The sequence below is a fragment of the Arvicola amphibius genome, chromosome 12, assembly GCF_903992535.2.
Source record: "Arvicola amphibius chromosome 12, mArvAmp1.2, whole genome shotgun sequence".
In the NCBI taxonomy this organism is placed as follows: domain Eukaryota; kingdom Metazoa; phylum Chordata; class Mammalia; order Rodentia; family Cricetidae; genus Arvicola; species Arvicola amphibius.
This window is the reverse complement of record NC_052058.2, coordinates 3,588,360-3,597,012: the sequence shown is the minus strand read 5'-3', so window position 1 is coordinate 3,597,012 and position 8,653 is coordinate 3,588,360. Positions and strand designations below refer to the sequence as shown.

The window sequence follows — 8,653 nt, the reverse complement described above, 5'->3', positions numbered from 1 at the left end:
GACCACTGACAAAGTATCTGGACTGGACAAGCGGGACACAAGGAAAAGGACTGCCAAACCTTGCCAAGACAGGGTAAGAAGGTTCTGAAAAATTCCCTACCTCTGCAAATAGTCTGTCAGTTATACTAAGCCTTAGCCAAAGTTGGTTGCTTCAACGTTGCAAATGAGACTTTGGGTGATTGCTCAGGTAGAAAATTGTCTCCGTCATATACTGCAAGCTGCTTGAATGCACTTCCTGCCTACTCAATATTATCTCCCTTCTCAGGCCTTTGATGGGGTTGAAGATTAGATAATCTTATTTACCTTCCTCTTATGATTTAGCCAAGCTTATTTCTGACGCAAGACTTAGACTCTTTGGAATAGAATGCTTATTAAAACATTTGTCATGTGTTCCTTGCTTAATATTGTTTACGTTGCTTGTAATTTTATACTTGATATCTGTTCCTATTGTATGTAATTGTATTGGGTTTGGAACACTCTTATTTAGACAAAAGGGGGAGGTGATGGAGAAGCCTTGTTAATCAATTATCTTTAAGAGGTGGAACCAAGTTAGGGTATAGCTTTCTGGGATCCAGAGAAAAATGGGCCTTGCACTAGGGTTAGCTAGCTTCGATTTCCCGAATAGAGTTAGCTTCTACATCCATGTTTACCTCTGTCTGCTCTGTTTCTTTTTCTTCTATATTTCCCTTTCTCTTAAGACAATGTTTTATCATGTAGCCCAGACTGACCATCCTCCTGCCTCAGCCTCCTGAATCCTGGGATTTTCAGAAGCAAAGTCACCATTCCCAGTTCTCCAGTTCATTTCTTTTCTCTGGGAAAGCTTTACCAGGGTCTTATGAGGTGGCTCTTTGTGGTCAAACTAATACAGCTACTTGACAAAAAAGTAAAGAATATTTTCCCACAAGCTTTGCTGAGAAAAAAAAATCCTCAGCTTTTTTCCCCCTTTGGCATTGAACCTTGGCTGACTTCCCACAGCAATCACTGGTCAGGTGAGTAGGAGGTTATTATGGTTGTCATGGATGGCCTTCCTACACACCCCGGAAGGAAAGGACCAGGGAACTTTGATCAGCAGCCTCCTCAGAACAATTTGGAAAAGAAAGGAATTTCTCCCAAGGAAGAAAGTGTAGTCCCTAAAACGTCATGTGGCCACAGCAATTTTCGGGTGACAATTGCTCGCCCACAGAGCTGTCACAAAAGACGGAAGACTTGCAGGTGGAGAGGCCCGAGTCTCCAAGAGACCCGGACAGATTGGCTCTGCCACTCAGTTATTAAGAAGGAAGACCATGGGATAAATTCATAGTCTGGTTCATAGGTCACTCTGGAGATTTGAAGTATTATCCATCTGTCTTCCAGGGCACAACTGGACCTTTTTCCTGGAGCCAGGGAGATTTCTCAGAGGTTAAATTATGCAAGACCTGAGTTGGAATCTAATAAAAAATGAGCATGCAGCAACAAGAGCTGAGTGTGTGTTTGTGTGTGTGTGTGTGTGTGTGTGTGTGTGTGTTAGACTGCTAGGAAAGAGAAACAATGCCTCTGAGGATTGATTTGACCTTGAACTAGCAGCTTTGGTGGTATCTTGGATAGGTAGGCAATTTGATTTGCCTCAGTCCTTTGTTTCTGCCCCATTTTTTTTTGACAGCCTGGAGATTTTCTCTCCGGTTTTCCACCACTCCGAGTCCAGTAGTCCCTGGCCACAGACACCCTGAGTGAAGGCGACACCGCCACTGGCCACATCAGCCTGGCTGGAGGCTGAGAACTGAGTTCAAAGAGAGACCCAAACTCCTAAGAATGGGTCAGAAAAACCAAAGCTCCCACAGAGGCAGCCCAGCCCTCAGCACATCCAGACAAAGTGGCCAACTGGATCAGGTTCAGACCTGGAAGATGGGCTAGTCCCACGACTGTGGAGCAGCATTGTGTGAACAAGGGCCAGGCAGAGGCCATTTGGCCTCTCAGCTCCGAAGGCCGTACCCTCTTTCCACCACTGGAGAACAAGCCTCTGAGTAGCCAGGCTGAGCTCAGCCAGGGGCGCAGATTGAGTATCAGAAGTGTTCAGTGAAGAAGAGAGAGGATGATGAAGAGACTCTCTTCAAGACCAAGATGGTAGGTGTCTTAGTTAGGGTTTCTATTTCTGTGAAGAGACACCACGACCACAGCGACTCTTATAAAGAAAACATTTAATTGGGGTGATTGGTTACTGTTTCAGAGGTTCAGTCCATTATCGTCATGATGGGGAGCATGACAGCACTCAGGTAGATGTGGTACTGGAGTAACTGAGAGTCCTACATCTTGCAGACAACAGGCAATGGACTGACAGACAGGCTGAGGGAAGTGAGCAGAGATCTCAAAGCCTGCTCCCCACAGTCCAGCAAGACCATATCCACGCCTTCTAATAGTGCCACTCCCCTTGGGGGCCATTTTCTTCTAAACCACCACAGTAGGAAAGATCCCAAGAGGTTGTGCTATCAGTTCAGTCCAAGTCAAAGGCCACTGTGCTCAGTTCCCTAGAAAACACTCATGGACTCTGAGTGCAGAAAGTGTTCGGCATGCCCTTGGGACTGTTACAACGGACTAGAGGGATGGGGAAGGGATTGAGGTTCACTGAGAGGCAAGGAAGGTTCAGGTGAGTCTCACAGGGCAACTCTTTAGAAGTGTCCCGCCTGAGACCAGGGTCTGAGTCCCAATACGTCCTCACCTCCTCACCAGGCAGAGGCTGCACACGCTTCCCCTGCTGGAGAGGACACAAAGGTGATTCACCTGGGGCTGTCAGGAGCAAATGCCTCCAAACGGGCACCAATGAAGTCTTCCGTGTTGAAGGAGGGGGCAGGTCAGTACACCACGGCAGCAGGCAGCCACTGGGAGATGACTGGGCCAGTGATTCCCCAGTGTCCACCCGAGGATTCCATAGCCTTAGCATACTTAGAAGTTGGTCCAGGACTCGACAGAGCTGTCAACATGGATAAGGAGGAATGGAAGTTAGATCTGGGTCTCCCGTCTACATCAGGACCACATGGAAGACAGAGGACAGATTCTGAGCCTGTTTCAGGGATTCTCGTGAGTCTGAGGCAAAGTTCTGAAAATCTGCTCTTGTGCAAGGATGTAGGTTATTTACATGTGACCCGTCTATAATCTGTAGCATGAAGTGACCTGGGTGACAGGCCACTGTGCAAACTGTCAAACAGGTTCGGCAGCATTCAGATCCATTCATAACACTTGGGAAGCTGGGGATCACGAGTTTGGAGCCAACCCTGGTGACATGGGAGATCTCAATGGAGCTCTACTTCTGGGTCGCTACTACTCAAACTTTTATTTATCAAAAACATTAATAAAACATATATCCCCTGCAGGTGATCCCCAAAGAGAAAAGAATGATACTATTTGAAATATTCAATAGTTTCAGCATCTTGGATGTTGTAGAAAGGGTCTCACTAAGCAACCCAGGCTGGCCTCAAACTTGAAATCCTCCTACATCTGCCCACAGACTGCTGGATTATAGGAATGAACCATTATGCTTGACTAGATTAATATTTATTGACAACAAAAGTTGTTTATGGCTTTAAAAATATTTTTAAAATTTATTTTATGTGCATGGGTATTTCGCCCATACACATGTATGTGTGAGTACCATGTGCATTCGGTGCCCACAGAGGCCAGGAGAGAGAGGGCATTGGGTCCCCCGGAATAGGCATCACAGAGGGTTGTGATCTGCCACATGGTTGCTGGGAAGTGGATCTGGGACCTCTGTAAGAACAGTCTCTTAACTGCTGAGCCAACTCCCAGCCTGTTTCTGGTTCCCTAAAAGAGAAATCAGCAGAGAGTCACTGGGGTATTGTGGTTTAGAACAGAGATTCTAGATTCTAATGAACTGCCTAGGTTAAAATTCTTGCCCATCACGTGCTCACTCTGTGACCTCGGTAAAATTACTCACTTCCCTACGTCTTGGGCCCCTCATCTGTAAACTGGGGACACTGGCTTACAATCAAGGTCAAGGGTTATTCAAGTTAAAACATGCTTTGAGAGTTATAGCCGTGCCGAACACATACCAAGCTCTGTATAAACATTCTGTAGGTTGTTTTGTGGTGGTTGTGAAACACCCCTTAAACTTTTTTTTTAATATTTATTTATTTATTATGTATACAATACTCTGTCTGTGTGTATGCCTGCAGGCCAGAAGAGGGCACCAGACCTCATTACAGATGGTTGTGAGCCACCATGTGGTTGCTGGGAATTGAACTCAGGACCTTTGGAAGAGTAGGCAATGCTCTTAACCTCTGAGCCATCTCTCCAGCCCCCACACCCCTTAAACTTAATAGCCTAAACCGTGATGGCTCTGGTGGTTCTTGTATTGTTCACATCACTTGGTATTAACTGTGCCCTGGGGCAGCTGGCAGGTCCCAAGGGTCCTCGTGTGCACGGAAGAGGCACCACACGTGTGCTCAGCCGAGTGCTCATCTAGCTTGCCCCCTCCACACGGGACCCCCCTCCCATGTGGCTACAGGCCTCCCCCTCCTCTGTGACTGGGCTCCATGGGGAGCTCCTTCCCCTATCTTCTTGGGGCCATGAAAAGCTTCAAACCTCAGCCAGATGAAACTGGGGTGGAAGTGTGCCCCACCTTCCATTGACGGGGCGGGGGTAAAGCATATTACTATTGATCTCTCATCTATCACACCTTAATACTACTGCTGTAGAAGTGTATGTAGTCGTGTGTCTGCATGAAGAAGATGTTTGATAGAACATTTACTAGTAACTGAATAAATAGTACATCCATAGCAAGAAAACTAAGGAACTTTCCCCTTCCTTCAGACCCCACGACATGCAGTGCTGGACTCTGAGTGCTGAGCACCACACAGGGTGACAGGACATAGCAAGACACAGGGGAGGCACAAAAGTGTCCAAGGACAACCGAGACAGAGGTTTGATACAAGGTGTATTCTCAGGAAGGGATGCTTGGGAGAGAGGCAGGGGAGAGTGTCTGCGATTCTTCACACAAAGAAATTATAAATTATCATTTAAATGATAAATCAAAGTCGCAGTATGCTTCCCTGAGAGGCCACAGCTTGCAAGTGGACAGGAGACCCATGTCTCAGAGATCCGGGAGAGCATGATCTCCCCCTGAGGAGCTCACTGGCACAGATGGCATGCCAAGTTTCTTCCAAAGCCCAGGATATATCACGTTGGCCTTTGTGGGTGTAGAAAAATCAACACACGGCCATTTTCTTGAAGAGCCTCTGCCTTTACCTGGTTAAAGGCAGTGGCCCGAGCTTAATGAGTTCTTCATATTCCTTTGATGGGTCTCTGTGTGGATACTGCCCTTCCCGCGAAGACCTAATAAATGACAGATGTCCTCAGGAGAACCCTAGCCGCACAGAGATACCCTGGGTGTTGTCAGCCTTACAGTGTGAGAGTACAGATATATCCTCGCCATATGGATGTGTCCTACTTAGCTTTGCCGACTTGCCACAGCCTACAGTCATCTGACAAGAGAGCTGTGGCGGTTGAGGAATTGCCAAGATCAGATTGGCCTGTGGGCATGTATGGGGGAGATTCCCTTAATTATTACTTCTGCAGGAGGGCCCAGCCCATTGTGGGCAGCACCATCCATAGGTAGGTGGTCTTAAGCTGTATCCGAAAGCTGGCTGAGCATGAGCCCGTGACAGAGCCAGAGAGCGAGCCAGAGAGCGAGCCGGCCAGCAGCATTCCTCCATGGCTCCTGCCCTGACTTCCCTCGGAGGTGGACTATGTCCTGGAACTGTAAGCAGAGAAACCCTTTCTTCCTCTAAGTTGCTTTTAGTCATAGCGTTTTATCACAATGACAGAAAGAAAATCAGAACAAGACGTAAGCTTCCTAGATCTACTCCTTGCCATGGATGGGTGCCTGTGGATGTGGAAGGGCCCCAGAGAGTAAACGACAGGTTCTTGACAGCAAAGAATAGCTTGGGAAGAAGGTGGGAGTGTGAGTTTTAGCTTTCAAGAGAGGAGACATGGAAGCGATGGGAGGAAGGGGTTGCCCCACACCGTTACGGTGCACAGCATGTCTGTGGGATGAGAGCTGTATGCCAGTCTTAAGAGTTGAGGTTTCCTAAAAATAAACCATATTGTATCTTTGCTGATGACCACGGGAAGGACTTGTTGATCTATGTATTCACTTATCAGTTTGAGTACCAGTCCAGCCGTGACTTCTCTCCTGGGACCAGGGTCCAGAGATAGCAAGTGCTCTGTGTGGTCGGTATCTTCTGCGCCTTGCCAACAGCGGTAGTTCCTCGCAACCATCTCTTCAGCATGAACCCTCTTCTCTTACCTTAAACGCTGTCAGGGATCACACATGAAATTGTTTTCAAAGAGAGACCAGGCTTTCAACCGGATGGGAGACTGGATGGGAGCTGTAATATGGAGACAGCGGGTGGCACAGCCTGCTGTGTTGTGTCTGCGATGGGGAGCCAGGAGATGCCCAGAGAGGAGCTGAGATTGGGAGAGGCACCTCCGCAGGGGCCGGTGAGCTGCCCACTTCCCTGGTTTTCATTGTTCCTGGAATCTGACACCTTCCTGCCCTCCTGGCATTAAGAGACAGCCCTGTATCTTTTCACTCAGTGGCTCTCTGATTTAGGGGAGCCTGTGTGACTCTCACTAACCGTGTCTGACCTCTGTTCAGTGAGGAGAGACTTCTAATGTGTTGACCTGAAAAGACCAGCTCAGGGCCCTCAGCTCCTTCTGGTCTGTCCTTTGGCGGTTTTGGGGAGGTGTGGTGGAGGCTGCTCTCCTCCTCTTCAGGCAGCTTAGACCCAAGTGCTGCTGGGGGTCGGGTGGTGGGATTTGCTGGTGGAGTTCAGCAGTCCCCATTCCTTGTCCCTCCTCCACAGGAAGGTGGTGTAGGCCTCTGTAAGGCTGTTGTCACATTGCCAAAGTTTTTGGATGGCTGGGGCTCAGACTCTGGCAGCGACCCCAGGACAGTCCCCATTTCTGCTCTGCAGAGGCCCAGTGGTCAGAGTCACCTCTACATCCCCTTCTATGCCTCCTCTTGACGTTTGTCCACAGATCCTCCACCTGGCTGGTATCACCAAGAACCTTGTCCCAGTGTCTGGGAGCGCCTTTGGGTTACAGTCCAACTTTCATATGCTTAGGTGTCTGATCCCAGGTTCGAGAACCTGGGGTCCCTTATCCCACTTGGCTTTGTGTTCTGGGTCCCTACTATAGTGGGCAGCATGCTTGTTCTTGATAACATCTGTGTGAATGAATGCCTGAGAGAACAAATGAATGATTGAACCAACTCGTTTCCTCTCAACTCTATTTTCTTTAGAGTTTTCCACTCTGACACACTGAATATGCTGATTTTCTTTAGTAATACTTGTGGGGAAAGAGCGTATGCATATGTGCACGTGTGGGTAGGTGCAGCTGCACAAACTGTGATCGACATGCGTGTGGAAACCAGAGGCTGATGTCTTACCCTATTGCTTCTTAGTTTTTGAAAGTCTCTCGCTGAACCTGGAGCTCACGGTTTGGGTCAGTGAGCCCGCAGGACCCACCCGGCTCCGCCCCCTCACACCAGAGTTACAGCTGCATGCAGCCACGCTCAGCTTTTGCACTGGAGAGCTGAAGTCAGGTGCTCTGATTTGCGCAGCAAGCCCTTTGCTCACTGGGCCGTCTCTGCAGCCCCTGGTTGCTTTCCCTCATTAAAATTTCAAAATTTATTTATTATGTGTTTGTGTGATGTGGGGGTGCCCAGCACATGGCATGCTCCTGGAAGTCGGAGGGCGGCTTTCCCATGTCTCTCACTCCATGTGTAGGCCCTAGAGAGAGCCTCTGCAGGGTGGTCAGGGGCTCAGACTCCTCAGGCTTTCATGGCGTTAGCCATCTCCCTGGCCCCTACTGTTTCTTTTGCGGTTGTTGTATCTTTTGCCTTCCTTATCTGAAAGACTATGAACCAAAGCTCTTTCTTCTCAAACCTACTAGCAGCATGCTGCACACACTAGGCGGCCTTTCTTAGGTGTGTGTGTGAGGGTGTGCGTGTATGCACATGTGTGTAAGTGTGGCACTGTGTATGTGAGTGTGTTTGTGTGTGTGAAGGAGTATAGTCGTGTAAGAGGGAGAGAGAGAGGGAGATTTGTTGTGGTTCCCACAAAGCTTTAAATAGCAGCCCTCCTTGTGCTCCTTCTCCAGCAGGGGATTACTTTTCTGCCCTGTCCTTGTCCCTTCTCTCCTGGGCCTGTGGTCACCACCTCCTATCAGTGGACACCCTTCAACACTGGGCTTTAGATTTGACTCAAATGACCTCTGGCTTGGACATTCCAGAAAGGAATTTACTCAAATCTCAGAGAGGGAGGCAGTTCTTTAGCTGTCCTGGCCTCACGCAGGAAGCCCTCCAAGCCACATTCCTGCACTTTCTCACTTGCTGAGAGGAGCAAACAGGACTGAGTGGCTGCTGGGAGCTCACCAGTGTCCTGGCCAGTGAGGCAACAGGTGCACTCGGGGCTGTGGTGACCTCCCTAGGGGACACAGGCCCCTGCCATTGCTGTGTCTCTGTGGTTACAGGCTGCTTTTCCCTCCCACAAGGCAGTGTGGCCCTGCTCTGGCTCCAGCACAGCCTGTGGAGGATAGAGGGAGGAGGGAGGAGAGCCAGACTGGGGAGGCCCAGAAAGAGCCTCTGCAGGGTGGTACGGGG

General features: G+C 49.0%; 1 long non-coding RNA gene across 1 annotated transcript; it reads left to right on the top strand.

The window, feature by feature from the left end:
• Positions 1–9: 9 nt before the first annotated feature.
• LOC119827391 lies at positions 10–7,682 on the top strand. The gene is made up of 2 exons (XR_005287659.1): positions 10–73; positions 1,640–7,682. It is a non-coding gene; the product is annotated as an uncharacterized LOC119827391 (long non-coding RNA).
• Positions 7,683–8,653: the final 971 nt, after the last annotated feature.